Source organism: Asterias rubens, chromosome 18 (genome assembly GCF_902459465.1).
Source record: "Asterias rubens chromosome 18, eAstRub1.3, whole genome shotgun sequence".
Taxonomy (NCBI): domain Eukaryota; kingdom Metazoa; phylum Echinodermata; class Asteroidea; order Forcipulatida; family Asteriidae; genus Asterias; species Asterias rubens.
In genome coordinates, this window is record NC_047079.1 from 8,229,374 (window position 1) to 8,255,781 (window position 26,408).

Here is a 26,408-nt window from a genome sequence, read left to right on the forward strand (position 1 = left end):
GACTCCATCCCAGGTTCTCAATCTCAGTCACTGCATGTTGGGAAACAGATAACATTCTATAGGTTGTGAAACATGTTTGACAACAAGATGGTAGCTCCAGTGGTAAGAGAGTTTAAGGCTCATTCTGTTAAGCAAACTTTTCTGCTTAGCAGCTTTGTGATGGGCACTGGAAACAATTGGTTAGACTGTTGCATACTAAGCTATTATAGCTAATCCTCCCGGAAATCTTTAACACAGAAAGAGTTCCTTTTTGTAACATCAAATTCTGTAAAGCAATTTTTTTTGGCTCAGCAGCTTTTTGTATTAAATAATTATTGGCCCTGAGACTGAGAGAGGCGAGATGGGTTGGATTGGAGCACTGTCGGATTTGGAAAACTTTACCAAAGATTTGTTTTTTTCTTTACAAATATTGAAATTATCAATAGCATTGGGCGAATTTCGCTGCTTGGGTACAATTATTGCCAAGTTCTACTTTTCATTTCAAGAGTGATGAGAAGACTTGGAAATCGCATGTAGCCTAGTTTTGAGCATAGTGTGGCTGCGCTGTTGAATCATTGGGGAAGAAAATGACCAATATATTATACTGTATTTTACTTTCTTAAATCATCTTACCTGGAAACTTGCATCCTCAAACCATACGACACCCCCTCAAAGGTCTCAAGATGCCCTCGGGTAGCCAGTTCTTGCGACATCACCTGTATATGGAGAATCATTCTATAAATGCATCACTAAGTTAGGCCAAGTTAGTTCCAAAATTCTTCCTCCATGGTTGAATGGACTTCCAACCAGTGACGTCACGCAATTCAATACGTCACAAGGCGCCTGCGCACCTAGGCCCAGGCCTTTTCAAGATGGCGACTAAATCCTTAAATCTGGAAAAGTAAGCACATTTTTTCTTTATAATTTATAGATGTTTGTATCAGTTTATATTGCATGAAAACATAACAAACTCGGACATTCTGTATTCAAGCTGTAATTGTGACAGGTTTTATCCGTAAAGGTAGCTACAAAAGTAAAAACTTTCCATTTCTGAAACATTCTCTGCAAGCATGGCTGTCTGGCACGAAATAGACATGCGCCCGCTATCGGTGTGTTGAGGATCATTCCCGTGTCGATAAAAATAAAATAAGTTGAATCCCTTCATTCAGAGAGTAGAAGTCATTTTGGATAACTTTCCGTATGGCGCCACCACTTTTTCACCTATTTTAACAAAAAGGAATTTCTCATAAATTAGATTATTCTTACTATTTATTTATTTAAAAGTGGTGCAAACTTTCCCCAAGTGAATTTTGAGTGTGAATTTTCTCGATCGATGATTGTCGTTGTTGAGGCGCTCACACTTGATCTCATAATTACTAGTCGGGTTCCTTCAATTTTAGCAATTGATTGCATCATTATTGATAAGTGGTTATAGGGTCTGTGTGCTTTTTTTGACACAAAACACATTACATTGTGAGTCCACTTTGAAGATAATGATAGTAGAAATGATAGTAAAAATAATGAGCAGAAAATTATTTTGTGACTTGTTTTTACTCATTTTAAAAAAATACATCACCTCAACAATTAATGTTTTAAGGGAAGCTTTCTACTATCGTTATTTTACTGACTAGCGTTGCCTAATGCCCGAACATGTGTGTCTATTTTAGTCTACACTGTTCTTCTTGCAACAAAAGGAAATAAACATTTCAGTTTAGTTTCATGGTAATCTTATTTACAATTCTGTGCACAATATTATTTACATCATTTCAAACATTTGTAGTAACAGCGGCGTCTTTTCGTAGCAATTAATGCGACTGCCTTGAGCAAAGCTAGGGGGGGGGGGGTCAGATATTTCTCTTTCTTTACGTTTCATTTAAAAAGTGCTGTTATGTTTTTTTTATAGTTTTTTGGTCTGAGGGAGGGAGGGCGGTGACCCCTTTTCGTTCACAAAAAAATTTCGGGCTCTGAAGGAAAGAGCCACTGGCATCCCTGATAATAATAATAATAAATAATAATAATAAGACTTGTAATGTGCACGTATCCACCTTGCTGGGTGTTCAAGGCGCAAGCTAGTTCTATTAAAAAACTCTTCCATCAAAATCACACAATCAGCTCTTTGTCTTTAGGTGTAGTACAATGAATGCTTTTGTCTTTATTCAAAACTGTGAAACTACGGATTTAACAAAATATAACTTACGATTTCTACATCATGGTGTATCTTATACTGTACAGCGGCAACACTGGCCCTCAAGAACTTCTCACAATTAGATGATTACAACTCGGTAATGCCTTCAACATACAGACCGTTACAAAAGTAATGTCTTCAAAAATGTCGCTGCCCAAAATTATGTCTGCTGTAGCTGTATGCTACACCCAATGACAACATACTAGAGGCATGATCAATTAAAAACCATCTGCCCACTTTCCCGCTCTCACTCTTAATATACTCCAACTTGATTCACTAGTGCACAACTGTTGTCAATGCCAGACCCTAGCAACTATTGTGAATTTGAAACTTCCCTTTATAAAGTGATTTCTTTCTCAAGCATGACAACCCAACAATAAAATTTGCTGACTAAGCATAGGCCTACATTGAAATCTAAAAGTAAAAGCAATTCAAACCTAAAAGTAAAAAAAAACCTGCATGCTGCATACCTTGTGGTTTTCTTAGAAACTTATAATGGGTGATTATTAGTTTCAAACTACTGAGTTACTTGGCTACACAATGGACTACTTAACTACTGAGCTTACCCAAAAAGTTTTGCAGACTCTTCTATTATACAAAGAGGGGGGTTTAGATAATATTCTGACAATTATCTTCAAACCCTGTAAGTTTAATGTAAATGGGGACATTTCAAAAAAGTACCTGAATTCTTTAAAGGAACCCGAAAAAAACCTACAGATTTTTATTTCAGTGTTGCTGGGGCCAAGAGTGGATTGGACTGATTTATGAGGCTACCTAGTGGTGTAAGAGGTGTATAGTAATTATACACTTCTTTTTTTTTTTTGGGGGGGGGTATTTTGGGGGGTTGGGGAATTATAACAAAAGCACTGGAAAAACACACAATTTTGTGAAATGTCCGTTTTTGGCAACCACTTTTTCAATCATTAAAATGTTGTCTTATTTGATCAAATGAGATGTTTCTCAAGTCCAAAAATGGGAGCTGGGTATAACAACAATTATTATTGTTATTACTGGTTTATTGTTAAAAAAAAAAACATCTGCTTGTCGCAGTCCAGAGACTGAATTAAAATACAGATTTACATTTTTCTATCAAATTTTAAAAAGCACTGGAGAAAATTTATACACAAGAAAAACTGAAAAATTAAAAGCAAAAGGGAAAATGTGTCTTACTTTTGTTTTATGGTTACTCAAAGGCAAAGCGTACCTTTGGCTTTTTGAAGTTTCTACTGATTTAGTCTCTAGACATGCTAGATGTAGATAAAAATTTGCAAAAAAAGAAAAACTGATGAAAATTTCATTTGAAAAAGTAGTCATGGTTTTGAATGAATTATGTCCACACAGGAAGAATAATCCCTAAACAAGATTTACATTTTACAAACTGTTATCTTTTTTACATCAAACAATGCTTTGGGCTTCAAACCAAAGGTTTTTATTGCCATAGATTTTAAGAGTGATCACCAAACATATCATAAAAAAAATAATCTGAGAGTGGGGTGAGGATTGGGGGGGGATGGTTGCAAGACCTTGCTTGCATTTGGGATGTCTGTTTTGGGAAGGGGAGGGGCTCAAACTTAGAAGGCAAGGGTGTCATTCTACAGTTGAAAATAATTAATGTGTACTGGACCGGTGTAATCATGACTTTGTATTTACACATTTCACTTTCTGTATCTGTTCTATTGAGTAATCAATATATTTCTCTAATTATCTAAGCTCTTGAGGGTGTGCCAACATTTACTACTTTATCCCTACAAGCGAAGGGCCAATATTTACTTCCAAACCATTAAAGATATATTTTGAAATTTTTTTTTAAAAGGCTCTGAGAATTTGACTATTCTACACTATGGAGAAGTAAGTTAATTGTTGATTGTGTGGTGTGATTTATTGGTGCTTCGGCTCAGTGTACTGTTTGAATAATATACCCTGGGCACTTTACTCTTTTTACAACACATACAAACAGTATGCAAGTGTGGAATTGTCCATTTACTGAAAAATAACTTTATTTCTATTTGTGCTCAGATCTGAGAACATCATCGTCTTCAATTCTTGTCCAACATCTTGTAAAAGAAATATCAGACGATCATTGCGGGAAAGGACGATCTCAAGGAATGGACTGCTACAAATGTAATAGAAACTCACATAAATTGACTGGCAAGAGACACAAGGTCTGCACTCTTTGATTCCTATAGGGATGGACTGACTGGTAGATGCACTCTAAGTCTAAGTTATCAGGATAACCCACTCTAAGGTAGGTCTATCTACAACACAAGGTCTGCACTCTTTGATTCCTATAGGGATGGACTGACTGGTAGATGCACTCTAAGTCTAAGTTATCAGGATAACCCACTCTAAGGTAGGTCTATCTACAACACAAGGTCTGCACTCTTTGATTCCTATAGGGATGGACTGACTGGTAGATGCACTCTAAGTCTAAGTTATCAGGATAACCCACTCTAAGGTAGGTCTATCTACAACACAAGGTCTGCACTCTTTGATTCCTATAGGGATGGACTGACTGGTAGATGCACTCTAAGTCTAAGTTATCAGGATAACCCACTCTAAGGTAGGTCTATCTACAACACAAGGTCTGCACTCTTTGATTCCTATAGGGATGGACTGACTGGTAGATGCACTCTAAGTCTAAGTTATCAGGATAACCCACTCTAAGGTAGGTCTATCTACAACACAAGGTCTGCACTCTTTTATTCCTATAGGGATGGACTGACTGGTAGATGCACTCTAAGTCTAAGTTATCAGGATAACCCACTCTAAGGTAGGTCTATCTACAACACAAGGTCTGCACTCTTTGATTCCTATAGGGATGGACTGACTGGTAGATGCACTCTAAGTCTAAGTTATCAGGATAACCCACTCTAAGGTAGGTCTATCTACAACACAAGGTCTGCACTCTTTGATTCCTATAGGGATGGACTGACTGGTAGATGCACTCTAAGTCTAAGTTATCAGGATAACCCACTCTAAGGTAGGTCTATCTACAACACAAGGTCTGCACTCTTTGATTCCTATAGGGATGGACTGACTGGTAGATGCACTCTAAGTCTAAGTTATCAGGATAACCCACTCTAAGGTAGGTCTATCTACAACACAAGGTCTGCACTCTTTGATTCCTATAGGGATGGACTGACTGGTAGATGCACTCTAAGTCTAAGTTATCAGGATAACCCACTCTAAGGTAGGTCTATCTACAACACAAGGTCTGCACTCTTTGATTCCTATAGGGATGGACTGACTGGTAGATGCACTCTAAGTCTAAGTTATCAGGATAACCCACTCTAAGGTAGGTCTATCTACAACACAAGGTCTGCACTCTTTGATTCCTATAGGGATGGACTGACTGGTAGATGCACTCTAAGTCTAAGTTATCAGGATAACCCACTCTAAGGTAGGTCTATCTACAACACAAGGTCTGCACTCTTTGATTCCTATAGGGATGGACTGACTGGTAGATGCACTCTAAGTCTAAGTTATCAGGATAACCCACTCTAAGGTAGGTCTATCTACAACACAAGGTCTGCACTCTTTGATTCCTATAGGGATGGACTGACTGGTAGATGCACTCTAAGTCTAAGTTATCAGGATAACCCACTCTAAGGTAGGTCTATCTACAACACAAGGTCTGCACTCTTTGATTCCTATAGGGATGGACTGACTGGTAGATGCACTCTAAGTCTAAGTTATCAGGATAACCCACTCTAAGGTAGGTCTATCTACAACACAAGGTCTGCACTCTTTGATTCCTATAGGGATGGACTGACTGGTAGATGCACTCTAAGTCTAAGTTATCAGGATAACCCACTCTAAGGTAGGTCTATCTACAACACAAGGTCTGCACTCTTTGATTCCTATAGGGATGGACTGACTGGTAGATGCACTCTAAGTCTAAGTTATCAGGATAACCCACTCTAAGGTAGGTCTATCTACAACACAAGGTCTGCACTCTTTGATTCCTATAGGGATGGACTGACTGGTAGATGCACTCTAAGTCTAAGTTATCAGGATAACCCACTCTAAGGTAGGTCTATCTACAACACAAGGTCTGCACTCTTTGATTCCTATAGGGATGGACTGACTGGTAGATGCACTCTAAGTCTAAGTTATCAGGATAACCCACTCTAAGGTAGGTCTATCTACAACACCCCCTCACCATTAAAACAATTACTTAAAGAGGATCTTACTATGTTGGTATTTACTCCTACATTTCAGTTGTAGCATGGGCTAGGGTACTGGTTAGGGTTTGGGTTAGGGTTGACTGCGAGGAAACTGGTTTCCCCACAATGTAATGTTTTTTGTTTTGTGTTTGCTGGATACCAGCAGCAGCAGCAGCAGCAGTGCTTTTGCACGCAACAGATATGTACTCGCAGACTTGGTTCCAAGGCTGTGATCGAGGCTTTTAGTCGCCCTGACAGCCACTGGCTGAAACAGCAGCCTCTTCTAATAAACCTCCATCATTTAGCCCACGGTTGTGAGTTAAGGCACGTGATAGCTTATAATGTGGGGGCATTTATCGTGGCTGATGCAGAGGAATAATAGCGATCTCAGACTTGAAATCAAGTCTAATGACACATGTATACATCAACAAACGCAAGTCGTCACGACCTTTTTATTACCGACAATGATAATTGAAGTTCATGCATGTATTATGTATTTTTACAGTTGGCGATTTGTTAATAGCAAAATGACGGCAGTTGTAATGGTTTTTCTTTGGTCTGATCATAGCGTGCAGTTCGGCCCAGATCCTGATGCCTTCTCTTTTTTTCACTTTTCCACCGGGCTAGCGTTTTTTTTTGCAATCGGAGGCCGGGAGATATTTTCACTGGTCAGGGGCCATGCGGGCCAACATTAATTTCGACCCCTGAACCCAAAGAATCACATGTAATTGACAATAATCCTAATTTGTGTATCTGTTTTATTCAGTGAACCTGATGAGCAACTAGGAGAAAGCAACTTCACCACTAATTGATGTCAAACGACTGTGGGCTCTGTATGATGTCATCAGGGACTTTCCTGATGTGACATCAATCTTCAATATCAATCTGAGCAGGTCAGTTCACAATCTAATGTGTGGTTTGTTTATCAATGCAGATATAACAGTGAAAATATTGGCAAAGGTTGGACAAATCTATTGTTGAAGTGGACAGAAATTCTCAAACAAGTGATTCCATTTCATGTGATATTTATACAAATTAAGAACTTTAGACTACCCTCGCACATCTTTTGTTTAATAAAATAAAATGAAGCTGTTAAAACTCACATAAATCTCTCATTCATGTAATCGATAACAAAGGATGTATTCAGTCTCCTGACGATGACTAGAGCAAGCTAGATCAAAACGTTGAGACCAATTCAAAACTGACTCCGCGGCAGTACAGTTAATTATGATCCTATAAGCTAAAGTAGTAGTCCAAGTCTGTTTTCTATACCATCCGCCCTGGTAATAGTTGATAGCAGGACAGTTCTTTTCAGAACAGAGAAGTCTTCCAATCACCTACTCCGCGGCAGTAGGATAAAGCAAGACAGTTCTCCAAGAACAAACTCTACCTGGCAAGTAGATACACACATGGTGTTACCGCAAACCAAATTACATTGATACCTCACCATGCAATGCCTCAAATCCTATAAAGGATGTATTTGTTATACATTGTTCCCCGATGATATTGGAACCAAGTCAGTTGATTGCTTTTGGTTCATTAGAAATCACAGGGTCAAAATAAAGCGATTTTAATATTCTCTCAAACCTTCAGTGCAACAGTCGTTTCCTTTGGCAACTGCTGGTAATGTATGCAACAATTATGTTTGTTGTACTATAATGACACCAATATTAAATTTCGTAGGTGAGAGAGTTGAATGATTTTTGTAAACTATTTATGTGTTTGTGCAAGTTTGTCTATTAACATGTTTCTTACAGTCAGTGTTCTACCATCTGGGTAATGGGTGAGTTTCTTTAAGGACTTGTTTAAGATGGAGGACAAAAATATATTGCAAACTTTTGCTTGGTTTACTTTGAGGTAAAGAATTGAACCCCTTCAGTGAAAAGAAAATGTTGACAGGTGACTGCTAACTTAAGCTGCTGATTTTAGTAGTTTAACAGAGCATTTGCACTCTATGAGTTGCTGTTCAATAAGTTTGTTGTCTCTACAAACATCTGTGTATGTGTATCAACTTAGAACAATCTTACCTGAACTAATAATATTGAGACTCATTGATCCAAGTTGAGGCAAGTTTGTTGGAATTGAATATTGTTAACAATTGCAACAATATAAACCATCATAGCACATTCAATTTCTTGTGACACTCACTATCCCAGCTTTTTTCTGTTATCACCTTTTGGAGCAATCAGTTCCCATTGTAACAGGATACAGTTAGTTTTGGAGTACCTTTAGTAAACAAGTTTGTAAAGGGAACGGATAAAGTTGCAGATGGATTATGGCACTTTGTACTCTCATTTAGTATCTCAACCATTATAAACAGCCATGTTTTTCTTAAGAAAATTATTGACTCAACAAATTCAAAGTTGAAGTCAAACTATTTTTGGGGATTGCTGTTTTGACTAACCACAAAACATAAGTTGCTTTGGGAAAACACAAAATTCCTACCAGCTTAGCATCATGCTTGCACAATAATTTCAATGGATAAATCTTGAAATAAAAACTCTAGTGACAATTGGTCATGCTAACTAGTATAATTACAAAGTTTTGTTATAAGTCATGAAACTTGGGGAATGAACAGTAAAGGGTGTATCAATAATTCGTACAAAAGCAGTTTGCCAGAAGAAATATGTTGGATAAGATCTTTTTCAATAAGAGAAGACACTCTCTTCTTCACCCGTTTCTCCTACCTTACAAAAAAACATAAAGACTTGACCTCCTTGGTCATAACTTGCCTTTTAAAGCAATCGCACACCATCAGTAAGCAGTATTGTCCAAAAGCCCACACTTCGTGTATCACCGATATATATAAAATAACAAACCTGTGAAAATTTAGACTCATCGGTCATCGGAGTCGGGAGAAAATAACGAGAAAACCCACCCTTGTTTCCGCATGTGTTTAAAGTAACTCCATTATTCTTGATATCGCGAATTGCTAATTGATTTAATGTTTTCTCAAAAAGTAAAGCATTACATGGAATAATATTTCAAGTGAAGTCTTTCGTTTTTTTAAGTTATATGTAAATCGATGAACTTTAAATTTTTGTTCTGTTCAGAAAGTGTCCAATGGCTAAACTCACTTGCAACATTTCTCAGACCACACTTCAAGTTATAACTATTAATAATAATTTAATAACTTCATTTATATAGCGCCTTTTCCTAAGGTTCAAAGCGCTCAGGGAATAACAAGAAAAACATAACAACATGGGAATGAAATTAAAAAACCAAGAAGTAAAAAACAAGTTGGAGGTATATACAATCCCGTTGTGTGCTTTTACTTATCCTGGCTGAATTTCAAGTTCTCCTATTTCAAATCAAAATGGTAATGGTAGTTAAAATAATGTACAATGAGTATTCTGAAACTCAGCTTTTTTCATTGGGATGTGTTTTAGGATCAGACAATTTAAATAGCATTTTGTTTCAATCCAAAATGTCAAGTTTTCAATAAAATAAATTAGTTGTACCCCATTGCCATTTACAATTGTAACTACTCATTATCACTAATTAAAGTCAACTTTAAGAAAACAGACCCCAATTTGGCTTTTAAAATTCAAAAACAAAGCACAAGTCTCTTATACCAACATAATGAAGAGACACATAACCATCAGCCCCTTCTCTTTAAAAATGTTTTCTTAAAACAACCACAATATCTATTAAGCCAAAATAATAATAAAAATGTATTTAATGTTGAAATCCCCTTAAAATGTTATTTAAGGGGGTGGCTATGGGCTGTTGGCACTCAGAGAGCAATATCCACTGGTATACACACAGCTTCTGTACTATCTTAAGTCCTCATTCTGGTCAAGTGGCGTGTCACCATGATTAGATGGTTAGAGTGTAGTGGGTTCGAATCCAGTAAGGCTTACCACTGAGTTCACAGTAACTCTAATAACTTGTTGGTTTATGCAATTCATGAAATCATAAACATTAAACCACAATATACATTGTGTATTAATTAGAGAGATTGGCTGTTGTCAACTTCACATTGTTTTGTATCATCCCCTTGTGGGAGCTTTGCCAAGTTCCAGCATTGGGAAATTCATCCAAGAAAAAACCTCATCAACAAACAAACAAACCATGAAGTCATAAACATTAAACCACAATATACATTGTGTATTAATTAGAGAGGTTGGCTGTTGTCAACTTCACATTGTTTTGTATCGTCCCCTTGTGGGAGCTTTGCCAAGTTCCAGCATTGGGAAGATCATCCAAGAAAAAACCTCATCAACAAACAAACAAACCCACAAACCAGCACCCCAACACCACAACAAACAAACAAACATACACACACACAAACAAACAAACAAACAAACAAACAAACAAACAAACAAACTATACTTTTCTTCTCCTTGATCTGTTAGAATATTGGGCACTATTCTGCATTCAACCTTCACCTTATAATGCCCACCCTGATCTGACTTACAGTTCAAAGATAATGAAAGTGAATAGTCCAACTAATGTCTTTTTCAAATCTTAATCATGAAACGTTCTGAAAGGGTATACTTGTCACAGATAAACAAATCAAGCTTGCTTTCCAATTACTGGCCTGTACTAATATATTACCAACTCAATTCATACTTTCAAACAATTGGTTAAAAACAAATTTCTCATTCTAAATAATAATGCTGATTTTGCCTTTTGGTCTCTGTCATGCTAAGACTATGAACAAGGACTTGTTCATTTATGCTCAATACATGTAGGCTTTACAAGATTTAGCACAACTTTGCGTCAGAGTTTCTTATAGTTGTTGCCAGGCAGTAACAAACAAAACTGCTTATATATCTTTTTCCTGATTCACTTCACTTTGATTGTGTTAGCGTGATTTTGTCTCTTGTCAACTCAATATTCAGTCTAACTGTAAACCAGGAGAACGGCAGAAACTGGATGTCAAATTAAATCTCTTGGTATCTAAATGTGACAACCAGTGTTATAGCCACGATGGGCAGTAACCCCACCAGGCTACACAGAACAAAATTACACTGTGCTGCCCAGCACAGATTTCCCCTCATTTTCACTTAAGCAGTGATGGCCCCCATATTTAAACATTAAGAATTGGGTTGAATTCCTTGCCCATGGTGGACTAAATTGGATTTAGAGTCCTCAGAATTGATCTAGCTAACACCAACACTATTAACTCATGCATGATACTTCACAGAGGCAACGAAGGCTGGTCAGTGCCTTGGGCGCTATAATGCTCCAGGCCTCCAGTAGAAATTTACAATATCCTCATATGAGGAAATTGTAAATTTAACTGAAGAGATACGTGCCTTGGTGCCATTGCCCTTTCAGAAACAAAGCATAGAAGCCTGTTAACTTCACCAATGTTATTCAATAGATGTTAAACTTGCATCAGGGATAAAGAGTATAAATTGTTGCCCCCTGGTCATTGTCTTAGGGCTCATAAGTTGTCCTTTACTGAAGAGATACGTGCCTTGGTGCCATTGCCCTTTCAGAAACAAAGCATACAGGCCTGTTAACTTGACCAATGTTATAGCAAAGAGGACAATAAACACCATGGATGTCACATAGAGTTACCAAGAGAGTTAGTTGAAACACCCCAGTTTTTGCAGTGTAGTGATTTTTGAAAATCAAATGAAGCGTTGTGTTAAAGACATGGTTAGGCTTGGGTGGGGTTCAAAAAGAAACAAAAAAAGAAATTGTGGGAACAGAATATTATAATCGTTAAATAATACAAAACTTTGTTTTAACCTTGTCTTCATGCATTTCCTCTTTCCTGGCAAAGGAAAGAAAGGTGGGCATAAAGTATTCAAAATTATTAACAATTCTTTTTTTGTGAAAAATTCACAGTATTGTGCTTTATGCAGGTTACTTAATGATTTTCTGTGGGGAACTAAAGGATTTGAATAAATACAATCCAATGATAAACCATCTCTTTAATATAATATTAATTTAATTGATAAATCTCATGGCTTGAGGCCTATATATTTGTTGAAAGAGAACTTCAGAATGAAAGAGTGGAGAAGTCAGTTTGTTGTATTTTTCTTATAAATGAGATATTGTTATCAGAAGGCAGTTACTGGATTCAGGTTCTTGTGATGATGGTCATATGAATAATGATTCCAATCCTAACTGCACAATTTAATAGCAAAACAAAAACAACAGGTGCTTTTCATGTTTAGGGATGAGAAATGTCACACCTTTATCTGAACTAAGACTATTTATGTCAGTCTGTTGAGAAAACTAGCTGTTAGTTTTCATTAGAATTCATGCACATTGATCTACATGTACTTATTATGTAGTGCTGAGGATACTGTCCTGAAAAGAGTTTCCCTTAATCTACAACTGGTAAAGCTACCAACATACCGTTTGAAATTTGGATTTTAGTGATGACTCTCACCCCTGACACTTAAAACAAACTTCATAAATTTGTAATGACTTAGATTAAACAAGTAATAGTTTGATTTTTTATCAAGCGTAATTTATTCTTCTGAAGACTTCTCTCATGGCATTTTCAGTATGTAGGACAATTATAATTATACAGTTGTGGGGATTAACATCAAAGCATATATTTGACTTGACTGGTTCAAGTGAAACATAGTTTATTTGAATCAAATTTCTTAAGAATCTTCCATGTTGTTGTTTACCTGTGCGTGGCAGTAAACATTCATCATGAAATGAGGAAATTATCTCTCCTCAACAGACTATCTTCAAATATAAACTAATCATGTTAGGTGATGTACAACACTTATTGCCATGGTATAAAGCAGACTTTTGTGTGGTCAACGTAATCTTTACTCACTTAATGAACAACAAAAAAAGAGATGTTAAATGTGGTTGGTATAATGATTGTCATGAAAATAACAGATCTGACTCTTGAATGCAAGATACCATGAAGCAATAATTGGGTAATCTGTAACTGGACTTAGATTCTTGTGGTGAAGATCACCAGAATAATTAGTCCGACTCCGTACTACCATAATCTGCATCAAATAAAAGCTGTAAGAGCTGTCAGAACTGGACTTAGATTCTTGTGGTGAAGATCACGAGAATAATTAGTCCGACTCCACACTACCATAATCTGCATCAAATAAAAGCTGTAAGAGCTGTCAGAACTGGACTTAGATTCTTGTGGTGAAGATCACGAGAATAATTAGTCCGACTCCGCACTACCATAATCTGCATCAAATAAAAGCTGTAAGAGCTGTCAGAACTGGACTTAGATTCTTGTGGTGAAGATCACCAGAATAATTAGTCCGACTCCGCACTACCATAATCTGCATCAAATAAAAGCTGTAAGAGCTGTCAGAACTGGACTTAGATTCTTGTGGTGAAGATCACCAGAATAATTAGTCCAGCTCCTGACTGCAAGATATCTACACCAAAAAGGAAATGAAGATTACAAGAAGTTGGTAACTGGACCTAAGTTTTTTTGTTGATGATCAAAAGGATGGTGGGTTCAAATCCTGACCTGTAGACGGTTAACTTGAAAAGGAGATCATTATTACTGGCAGTCAGTGTTACGGGACTTTGATTTTATTTATCAGATCCTGAAAGATAATCAACAGCCAAAGATGCTTGTGTTCCCCTTAAAAATATGAATTGTTACTGAAAATGCTCATACACACTTTAAAGGTAACTTGTTTGTTACATTATTTGTGTGATGGAAGAGTGTACAGTTGCAAATGATGACGACAATAATGAACCATTGAAATGTACGTCTGGGTTTTTTTCTGGAGAGGGGATGGGAAGGGGAAGTTCCATGAAGAAGATGGAGTCTTGAACAAGATGGAATATTTAACTAAATTATCAAGTTTAACGGTTCGCTGTACTGTACATGCCATGAGATTTTCTAGCAGTTCTGAATAGTCAGGTTTGATAGCATAAATTAAATTAAAGGTACATGTAGGGTCATAGATAGGTTCATGTAAATACTCAAAAAATGTAAGACCATAACAAATAATTGGGAGAAGCACTGAAGTTGGTGATAATATAATACAAGTTGGAGAATTAAATCCCTTTGAAATAGTGGTTTTTTTCCCCCTTTTTTTTGTCTTCTTTTTTTTTTCCCCAACAACACAGATAAGTTTAGGGTTGGTGTCCGTCCGAGAATGTTGTGTCTAAAATGCAACTGGTATTTAGTGTCACTTTGTTGACATTGGATGGATTAAACATTTATGTGAAAATACAGTGACAGTTTGTTGCTGTTGTCTCACCAAGTGTACACTGTATCCAGCTGAAATTTTCACATGTGGCTTTCATTCTATCTTTGTTTACAATTTGGGGTAAAAATCAGCTTAATGCTGACAAAAACCATTCTATGACCCTACCCTGAATGTAATGTAGGCCTATCTTATATTATCTTAATTTTCATAGAAAGATAAATCTAGTCTACCACGTAATTTGAAGATAATACACTGTTGTGTCCCTCAACAAATTTGAAAGTTCAATCAGAAATACTTTCTTATAATTACTTTATAAATACAAAATATGTCCTCAGTTTCCTGGGTTTCTGAAATGGGCTCTGTTACATGCTGTGTGGTTAACAATCTACATTTTCTAGCAAAGTTATAAAAGAGAGTAAAATGAAATTATTAACAGTCTCGTTACACAGTCGCAGAGTCTTATATAATTTTCAAAACAAAATAGATGGTAGATGTTTAATTGATTTCAATAATATGATTATGTTATCCCCTGTTGAAATGTAGTAGTTAACCCACAGCAAATCATTGATTACCTTATGAGTGCTATCCTGGTCACATGCTGTTTTAGGGACTTTGTAAGGGTAGCGGGTAGCAGGAGCTACTTTAGGATTTGACACTCCTACCCACGCGATGTTACAGGTCCACTTTCCCTCGGTGGTTGTACCTGGTTGGGCCCTCTACAACCCGGGGTAAAGGGTTGTTTGCGATGCGTTAACTAAAAACTGAACATTGCAAATGTCTGGCTTCTTGGAAAAAGGAGATGTCAAAGTATTGAAATGGCAATCTGGGACTACAGCAGCCAGTGTAGAGACTTGTTGAAACAAGAAGAACGAGATTAGAGCCCAAACTGACATGTACATCAACTACCCCAAAGACACAGATTGAAATGAGACAGCTAACATTGCCTTCAGAATAAGAAAGATTGTCAAATCAAGAAAAGACTTGCCATCATCGCTACTGTATGGATGACATGGGTGCAGGAGTTACAATGAAAAACACTTAACCAATGGCAGATTTATGTATCCATTGATAACAGCGGATTGATGACATCAAAATCCTTACAAGCTATATGTATCAGACCTGCCCTGACTGCAAAGCACTGACTTTACCCAGAGTGGGTACCGTGATATCATTTATCACAGGAGATCATTCAAAATGTAAGACTGCAAGTAGATTCCACTTAAGGAGCTGTCACTACAAAACATTTGGACCAATGGAGGATGTATGTATCCATTATTAACAGTAGAGTGATGGCAGCAAGATCCTTGCAAACGCTTTGCCATTCCTTCCGTACCATCAATGCACAAACTAAGATGATTGGAGATCCTTCAAAATGTGACACTGCAAACATTCTAGTCAAGGAATGAAATCACATTCAACATCAACAGAACTGTTGTGAGTAACTACAGGAGACCTGTTATAAATGTAAGACTTCAATGTGCTGAACAAGGAATGGAATGAAACTGAATAACATCAATAGATCTATGACATCAGTAGACCCTTCATAGTGAGTCTGTGATGTAATGATATCATGGAATGGAGTCACATTCAAAAACATCCACAGAACTAATCAAGATTCCTACAAACGTTTTGCCAGAACTGTTATCAATAGTGAATGGAGATGAAGGAATGCTCAACATCACACCCAAGACAGCGTTGCATTCCATTCATCCATTCCAATTAAATATTATAATATAAACTATTGCATATGACCAGGATAGCTGTTAAAATTTATGTCAAGATGTGCCCTGATTGTCTTTAATAATTCTAACATTTATAAAGTAGCTTCAAATGTTTTTAAACATGAAAGTTTTTAAAGTTTCATTTAAGGGGAAAGTACGAGATAATTGAATTGTATTCAAAGTTCTCAAAATGAAGATTTGCTTTTAAATTTTCTACCATTATGCCAAAATCATCATATGAACTTGGTTCTGTTTGATACAAGTCCTCTACCTTTAAGACTTTAAGTTTGCCTCTGAAATGTTCCTTTTGTAAAAACAGATTGAACAAGGTCTACATGATCACATTCATGTATGGGTCTATGCATCCCATAATTTATACAATTTCCCTTTTCAATGAATATTTTATAAAACAAGGAACTTTCAGGTTCTTATTTGGATTCACAGGTAGACTGAATATTATGTAAATTGACAAATAAGAATTAAATAATTTTTCAGATTTAGAATTTCGTCACTTAAAATCAACCCATTTTGTTTAGATTGAGAATCACGTGACTTCCTTCACTGATGAAACTAATCATGAAATTAATCAATTCAATCCTTCCTGATGTTCATCGTCCTATAATATGACAGAGATCAAAAAGTGCATCCTGGCCTATCATAAACAGTACATGATAATAATAATTATAACAATAATGGCTTCTTATATAGCGCTAAGGTCCATCACGATGTGACACTCATGTCACTTTAACATTATGACCCATGGTCACATGGGCCTTAAATCATTCCTTAAACTATCTCAGCTCCCTGGAGAGTATACAGCCTGTGCTGCGTATTTGCGCGCTCCAAGCTAATCAATCACATAAACCACCTCTGCCCTCACAAGTACCCATTTACTCCTACATGTAGGTGGAGAGAAGCTTATGGTTAAGTTTCTTGCTCAGTGACACAAGTGTCACTAGTGTCACAACCTGGATTGGAACCCACACTCTGGTGCTCTTGTCTGCTCAACCACGACACCCCACAATGATACTCATTAGCAATATTTATATCAATTCATTTCATTTCAAGATATTTGATCAAAACATGTCTCATGTCTTCACCTGTAGCTTTTATTTGTTTTAATATTCAACTAGTGTGTATACCAGTTTGGACTCAAAAGTTTTGAAGTAAAGCCATAAAGAACATCAACTTGTTTAATCCATAAGTTATGCCAAATGGTTCTGTGTACATTACATTATGGTCATAAATGTCTCAACCCTTGTCATGCAACCACAAAATGGAGGGGCATTACACTAATCATTTATTACTTACAGCTCTACACAAAATCAAACCCCAATAAATTATAAAGTGTTGGAAAAAGTAGAAAGTTCCCTTTATTGTCATCATTGATCATGTTCAATTATTCAAATCAATACCACTAAGCAGAAATTGTTTGCCTTGATGTTTCCCCTCAAGATTTTTGATTATATCAAACAATGTTGATCATTAAAAAAATTTGATATTTTGATATCATTTAAAAAGGCAATATTGTTGTCAAAAATACATTGAGTATTTTGGATACACGACGGATGTTATTATGGCATTTTTTATAAATTGATATCATTTAAAAAGGCAATATTGTTGTCAAAAATACATTGAGTATTTTGGATACATGACGGATGTTATTATGGGATTTTTTATAAATTGCAGAGGGATTCAAACTAAGTTATGTTATGTAAACTGGACATTTTTTCAATTAAAAAAACACACTATATAAATTGTCTGTTCCTGAAACACAGCACAATGAAAAAAGCTGACAGTTTCAGAATACTCATTATACATTATTTTAACGGCATTTATCATGACCATTTTGATTTGAAATAGGGGAACTTGAAATTCAACCAGGATAAGATATAGCACACAAAGGCGTTGTATACATCCAACTTGGTTTCCCTCTTGGTTTTTTATTTCACTCTAATTGTTGTTTTTTCTTGTCACTCTCTGAGCGGTTTGCAACCTCAGGAAAAAGCACTGTTATTAATGGTGTTATTAATATAATTATTAATGAAAAATTTATTAGACAAGTTGTTTAAATTAAACTTGTCCAAGGCTATTTATGGAGTACAAGATTGAAATCGGTGTGTAAACTGTCATGTCATATGAAGCAGCTTACCAAAATGAGACCTTGACAATGTGTTTGTTAGTTAAAAGTAACAGGCATGCAACTATTCTGCGTTTCTGCGGAATTCCGTGTTTTAAATAAATGATCGGCGCACTTTTTTCTTTTAGCCTAGTATGCCTGGCAACAACAATGTACAACTACAATAATGTAAAATAAGCCTAGTACATGCTAACAATGCACCTTAGAGCATAATCAACCTCAACATTTTCTAGGGTACCATTGTGGGTCTCATGTCCCGTGGCGTTTCGGCTGCCTCGCTCCGCACTAGCTTGTGCCTTCCAAAATTTTCCCTTGCATGCTTGAAGTAATCATCATTTGATAAGAAAGTGTTGGGAAAACACCACCTATTTGAGGCAATTGCACGTAAATAAAAACACATGTAACATCTGGAGCAACAACTTCCCTGATAGCTTGATGGGTTCAATACAAGCCATAATGTTGTTATTACTAAACATGGAAACAGGTACAAAGTTACATGACAGTTTCTGTCTGTTTGACCCATTTTATAGCTCACAATGTGCTTCAAATCACGTTTATTTGAAGTTTCAGGATTACAGTTCTCACAATGAGTTTTTATTCAGTATTTCTTCTTACGGTACAGCCTAAGACTCCTGATATTTTTCTTCGGATACAAAGTTACATGACAGTTTCTGTCTGTTTGACCCATTTTATAGCTCACAATGTGCATCAAATCTCGTTTATTTGAAATTTCAGGATTACAGTTCTCACAATGAGTTTTTATTCAGTATTTCTTCTTGCGGTACAGCTTAAGACTCCTGATATTTTTCTTTTGAAAAGCTTCAATATTCGTTTAAAAAAAGTTGAGTACGATGCAGAAAAACATGGCTTGCAAACTCAGCAGGACATCTGTCACAACAATCCTATGTGCTCAACAATACACTGAATAAGACTCGGAGAAAATTTCTCAAATTACACTATTGATTTATTGAATAAAACATTCCACTATTTACATACAAAACTTCCAATATAAATTTAGTCTTGAGCTGAGGTCGGTACGACTGGTACTAGTTGCAAATCAAATTAAAACTTTCAACTGGTCAAAAAAACTGAGATTTCCTTCTTTTATGCAAAAATTGCAAATAACTTTCTAAATTTGCACAAGTTTTCCAAGATTTGTAATTTAACTACATGTTTTTTTATTATTTATAATGAAATAATTGAATTGATTTTATAGAAAATACTCACAATTGTAGATGAATCCTCCAACCTGTCTTCCTTTCCAAGCTGGCAAAATGAGGCTAAAAGCCTACAACAGCTGATACAAATGATTAAGCTTGCAAAGCTAGCACAGCCAAATTTCAGGTTGGTTTTCCAACATATTTCTTTGAAAAACTGTGGTTTCCAAAAGACCATACAACCACACAGCAAAAACAAGTTGTGTGCATCCAGCACAAGCTCTCATCAGAAGGATTGTGTTCACATCCCACTAAACTCAATTGCTCTACCCCTACCCCCCTCTTGCCATTCATTAGCTTACCCCCAGATATCACACTAGCAACAATCTCTTTCTTATTTAAACTTACCCTTTGAATATGCAATGAAGTTACTGGACCCTAAACCTGAGACCATACGAAATCTGGGGACATTACTACACAATAGACATGGGTTATGTACAATCATGGTCACTGGGTTCTGGACAATTTATAATATATACAAGGGGACAAGGTACAATATGCAAATAAGAAAATGAATATTCATACTAATTCAAAATACTGTGTTTTTTTGGGTGACAGAATCCCTGCTGCGATACTATACAACCATATTAGGGCAGGCAACAAGGCTTTTATCAATGGTGCAATTTGTTCGCGTTAAAACAGCTACCTGATTTGTAGTTCAGCAGCTGTGGGTTATGAAATCATGGGGGGACTTTTAACTTCAGATTCAATGTGGATCATAAATAGAGAAGAATGGAAATTAAGCTTAATTAAGCACATTTACTTTCCAGGTTGTTCCATCCATCCTTAATTCATATCCGACTCTCTCCTCGTACCTCAGATATTTTAGAATATTACAACCACAATAATATTAACTGCCTCAACTGGGTCAATGATCAGAGTAATTTAATAGTCATAAATTTTTTGTTTGCTTGAGTTGATTTTATAAATTAAGGTTTTCCATTGTAAATGTGTCAAATCATTATGGATTTGAATCGGTTAAGGCAGGGTACAGGATTCAAACATTCAAATAGAACAAAGATGTCAAACGTCACTCAAATCTCACCTGTTTACGAGAGTTTACTGTAAAGGCGCCATGAGCAATAACTGTTGATAGGTGCCATATAAATGTTACATACTAAGGTTAACAACAATTTTGTCAAAAACAAATCATGTTGATCTAAAGAAAGAAGTGAAACTCTGTTTTCACAAACTACATTGTAAAGCTAACTATTAATTTGCAAAAAGTAGATTCATAACTAATAAAAACAACAGCAGTAATTGAAACTTCCTCACAGAAATTTGTCAAGCTCATACTTACAAATTTTGTTTCTCAAACTGGACAAGCTAATCTTGAAAGAGTACATCATGCACTTTAAACCTGTACCCTGCCTTTCAAAATATCATCATTTTGAAATCTAACATGTTGATCTAATTTTGTTTGCAGTTTAGCGTGTGATGCCAGGAGATGAATTAGATGTGGATGGAACAATTCTTGATCATTGATGATTGTCTGCAACTGCCTCTTCTAGTCAACACTAAAGCTTCAAGGCAATGGGGTCTAGTCCATGTACTAGAATGGTATCAAATAGCAAATCCATGTCAATGGGAGGAGACTTTGCACTTGTTGCAAATCTCAATTTCAAATGGTTTCATTCTCAGTTTGTATATGTGCAATGTATTGGCAGAACACTGTTTGAGAATCATGAGTTACTCAATCTCTCTCCATTAAACACCAATTGATGAACACTGTTTGAGCTTTATGAATTACTCGCCAGTCAAACTTGTGAATAACAATTCTCTCTCCATTAAAAACCAGTAGTTGAAGACTGTTTGAGATATACGAGTTATTCACCACTCATACATGGAAACAACAAGGCTTGGAATCAAGGCTCATGGATTATTTCCATCCTATATCATGTGATGTCAACACTTTGAAATCAATGAATATTTGAAGGCACAACTCTTAGCATCTCCCATATACTTCATTAGATTCTCATTGACATGGATTTGCTTGACATGGGTTTCAATTGAACAAATAAAATATCACATAAATAAATACAAAAATCAAATTCATGCCAGGCACATGGTAGGAAAGGCCTTTTGTTTAACCCAGATACACTGTAAGTAACAAGAAGTCAAAAGGTGATCATCTTTCTTTGAACGTTAACTGAAAGTTTGACGTTATCATCATACAAAAAAAACGTGAATGAAATATGGACTGAAGCAGCCTCTAGTGACAAATGCTACAATTTTGTAATTTCTGTTCTGGCCAAACAGAAATTACATACAAATGGTTATCCAAGCAGGTAAAATGGGATCTTAGCAAAAAGTTCTCTTCAGTTTGGGTTAAATGTGAACAAGAACCTTTTTGGGGTAACTTTTCTCCATGTGCCTGGTGTTAAAGCCAAAGCGCAGCATCCTTTAAAACAAACAGACATTATAAGTCCCTCTATTAAAGCAGTAGTTGATAAGAATGTCTTGAAGAAACACACAGTAGTGTGAAGATCTGCATGTTTCAACTTTGAGGGTAGTAATAACCCTTTAATACTATCAAACCAGAATGAAAGATGGAAAGTATCATTACTGTCTTATTATTCCAATCAAATGTTTGGAATGAACTTGTCCTCTTATCAAAGCAGGTGCGTTTAGTGATGAAATACACCTCAAAAACACTTTCTCTATACAAGCTGAATGCAGATTGTCTGACAGAGTCAGTTCTCTCATTTGGTTCTCAATTATTGGCATCGTGTACACCCCCCCCCCAAGTGTGACTTCATTTTGTTTTTTGTAAAGTCAGGAATTGAGTATGGATGCTGCGCTTTGGCTTGTTGTAAATTGTGTTACAAATTATATTGATGCTTTAATTATCATTAAGTGAATATTAGTTTGCCTGATTGTGTATTGCTTAGAACTGGATAGAATTGTTTGTTGAAATATTCTTATTTAACAAAGATATGTACACTGGCACATCATATTTAGTTTGTCTGTTCTAATTCTATATTTTCTGGTGAATTTTTGAGTATGTTCAGATACAGTCTGGTATAACAACAATTCAATATTACAGCAGTGAAGAAATCCAAAGTACTGAGCATAAACTGCTAGATAGCAAAGCATTGTGCATAAAACCAACAGTGTATGTAACAGTTGTTTAAAAGCAGAGTACATCAGTTTGTGGATGCATCCGATGCAAACCATTGCATTGCATCACTGCATTACAGGACTGGACCACTCTGGATGAGTCAGAACCAAACCTTAACTGAGCAAATTGCTTACGAGCAGCTATCATTAAGCACTGATATGTGCTTAGCTAAATGCTTACGGGCAGCTATCACAAAGCACTGATATGTGCTTAGCTAAATGCTTACGAGCAGCTATCACAAAGCACTGATATGTGCTTAGCTAAAAGCTTATGGGCAGCTATCACAAAGCACTGATATGTGCTTAGCTAAATGCTTACGGGCAGCTATCACAAAGCACTGATATGTGCTTAGCTAAATGCTTACGGGCAGCTATCACAAAGCACTGATATGTGCTTAGCTAAATGCTTACGGGCAGCTATCACAAAGCACTGATATGTGCTTAGCTAAATGCTTACGGGCAGCTATCACAAAGCACTGATATGTGCTTAGCTAAATGCTTACGGGCAGCTATCACAAAGCACTGATATGTGCTTAGCTAAATGCTTACGGGCAGCTATCACAAAGCACTGATATGTGCTTAGCTAATTGCTGACGATCATCTACCATAAAGCACTGATATTTATCTCAAAAAGTATCAAATTGAAATGTTAAGATGATACAGATTCGACACAACTCTGATTTCTGTGATTTAACAACAATACTGCAAACCTGCATTGACTGCAATTAAACTCATTGCCAATCTAATACTCCCTCCTCCCACTGTCATATATCAAGCATTGATCTGACAACTTTAACTTTCGATAGGTTCTATAACAACGCGGTACACACACTTTCATTGGTCATTTGTAGAAAACACTTTGTGAGAGGAAAACACCTTTACATGTCAATGTCATGATTTGTAATACATACGGACAGCATCTTTGAAACATAATTGATGCAGATTAGTCTGGTACCAAGACTTGAATATAGCAGGAGTACATCTTGAAATAATTAAACCACTTTTTCATTTTAAAATCATTAAGGAACCAATGATGGTGTGTGTACCTTATAGGGAATAATATGATGTGCCAGTGTACAAAGTGTTTATGAAAGAATAAAAGAAACTCTGTTGTGTTTATTTTGTATTTTATTATGTGTTGGGATGGGAAGCATCTGCTTTCTATTTCAATCTTGTTGCAGCACTGACCTTTATCACGCAAACGCCATCTTGTTTTTACTATTTGTTTTCTTCATTCGTCTAAACAAACCAATGCTAGAAATCAATCAGCTATTTATACTATTGTTGGTCGATCTGTCATGAAGGAACGTTAAGTGATAGCTTTGAAATATTGCTTGTCATGTTACAGCGATCTATCAAAACTTACATCCGTGGCTAATCAAAATTATTAGCCCTCACTAATCACAAATGTGATGGGCAGAGCAGCATTGCCAATGGCATGTACAGACTGCTCTTGCTGTTGATAAAGTCAACCTTTTTGAGGCCAAGTTGATGTTTCAAATACGAGGCACAATTGAACAGTGTAATCTGTTTGTACACAGATGATGAAACATTGCCACCTCAGATCACCTGAGCATTGAACAGAAAGTTCATTCTCATATCAGCAAAAATAATAAGGTTAATTTCTTAAGGGCAAAGCAACATCAATAAAGATAAGTTATTTTTTACACAGAAGGCATCATTAAAGCGTTCAATCTGTGCACCGATAATGAATTGATGCCAAATCAAGTCATCCCAGCAATGACCTGACAGTTTAACATCTAATGAATCAACGTTAATCAGACAGTTGTTTTAATTACAAGGCATCACCGGTGTCCTTCCACTGGACACAGCATTTTGTCTGAATTGTTGTGTAAACTGATTCCATCGGAACCACACATACTAAAAAGAGAGATCTTTACTAAATATTGATCTGACAAGTATCCTTACTTATCACCAATGACACCTGTTTGTACACAGATGGTGAAATTGCACAAATGCAAAGTCTTAGTGTCTCTAGTATGCAATAACTAACTTTTTTACAAAAACAAGTTGCTTTGCCCAACAAGATGGCGTGATGATAAGAAAGGTCTGAAACACTTCTGGTATTGTTGATTGCGAATGTAAGGGAAGGTACAAGCTACGACCAAAAAGGTCACAAAGTTCAATAACCTTAGTTAAAGGAAACATTTTCTGCTAAAACTACAAAGAGTTGTTGGACGACACCTTTTTGTAACACATGAAAAACCAGCATGTGTCTTTTCTCACAAAACTAAAAAATACTTGTGTTTTTCATCTCTAAAAGTTGTCTAACAATTTCAACAAATTTGTTATGTTTGAGCATTTCAACACAAGAAAAACTTGTGTTTTTCATCTCTAAAAGTTGTCTAACAGTTTCAACTAAATTTGTTATGCTTTTAAGCATTTAGCCGCAAGAAAAACTTGTGCTTTTCATCTCTAAAAGAGTTCCATAATAAATGCAAGAAAAACTTTTGTTTTTTCTTCTTTAAAAGTTGTCTAACAGTTTCAACTAAATTTGTTATGCTTTTTGAGCAATTTGGCGCAAGAAAAACTTGTGCTTTTTCATCTTTAAAAAAGTTGCACAATTTCTACCAAACTTCAAACTGTTTGAGCATTTTAAACGCAAAAAAAACTTGAGCTTTTTATCTCTAAAAGCTGGCTGACAGTTTCAACTAAATAATTGTTCTGCTTTTTGAGCAATTTGGCGCAAGAAAAACTTGTGCTTTTTCATCTTTAAAAAAGTTGCACAATTTCTACCAAACTTCAAACTGTTTGAGCATTTTAAACGCAAAAAAAACTTGTGCTTTTTATCTCTAAAAGCTGGCTGACAGTTTCAACTAAATAATTGTTCTGCTTTTTGAGCAATTTGGCGCAAGAAAAACTTGTGCTTTTCATCTCTAAAAGAGTTGCACAATTTCTACCAAACTTCAAACTGTTTGAGTATTTTAAACGCAAGAAAAACTTGTGTTTTTCATCTCTAAAAGAGATTTATAAAAAAGGCCACAAAGAAACTGTTACAATTTTTATTAAACTTGTTAGACAACTTAAAGAAACTTGTAAGACAACTTAAGCTCCTTGAAAAATTGTACCTTCCCTTTAAGTCAACATACCAAAATAGTGCTGCAACTTGTATTGAAATAGAAAGCAGATGCACTATGGGTTATTTATTGGGGAGGGGGTATTAGGGTTGGGGGGGTGCTAGGGACTTTATATATGGGGAGGGTAAGGACATAGAGGGCAGCAGAGTCTGAAATAAAGACTAAGTATACACAAATGTTCATGTATCTTGTTATTTATTCATATGTACTCATGAATATTCATAAATTTGACCTTTGAACTTTGACCTTTAAAAAAAAACAAAAAAAAGGGAGTGGCACCCCAGTGTATGCAAGCCCCCCGTACTCACACAAGTGTCCCCGCCCACAAGTGTCGGCAGACTAAGTCAGTGAGTGCCCTCCATCAACACCAACCAGAGTGGCTTACTGTAATGTGTTCAGCAGTCCCCAATCTAAGTCTGTGTGGCCAAAGCCCCCAATATTGACTGTAACAGGGAAGGATCTAATGAGCTCTAATAATCAGTTTACTTTACCATAGAGTCGGATGTAGTCTATCTACGACTCCCGACATTGCCCATGGAGAAAGCGCCATCAACGCCTACTCTGAAATCATCCACTGTAAAATTAAATTAGTTGCGTCATGGGTTTGATTCAAATCATGTAAAGTATAAACAAATGGACATCATTTTTGCGAGTTTTCTCTG

The 26,408-nt window shown here is 36.2% G+C and overlaps 1 long non-coding RNA gene across 1 annotated transcript; it reads left to right on the plus strand.

Annotated features, from left to right (window-relative positions):
• The first annotated feature begins 857 nt into the window (after window positions 1-857).
• LOC117302240 lies at window positions 858-25,811 on the plus strand. Its single transcript, XR_004520406.1, has 4 exons — window positions 858-880; window positions 4,181-6,299; window positions 7,097-7,223; window positions 20,955-25,811. It is a non-coding gene; the product is annotated as an uncharacterized LOC117302240 (long non-coding RNA).
• Window positions 25,812-26,408: the final 597 nt, after the last annotated feature.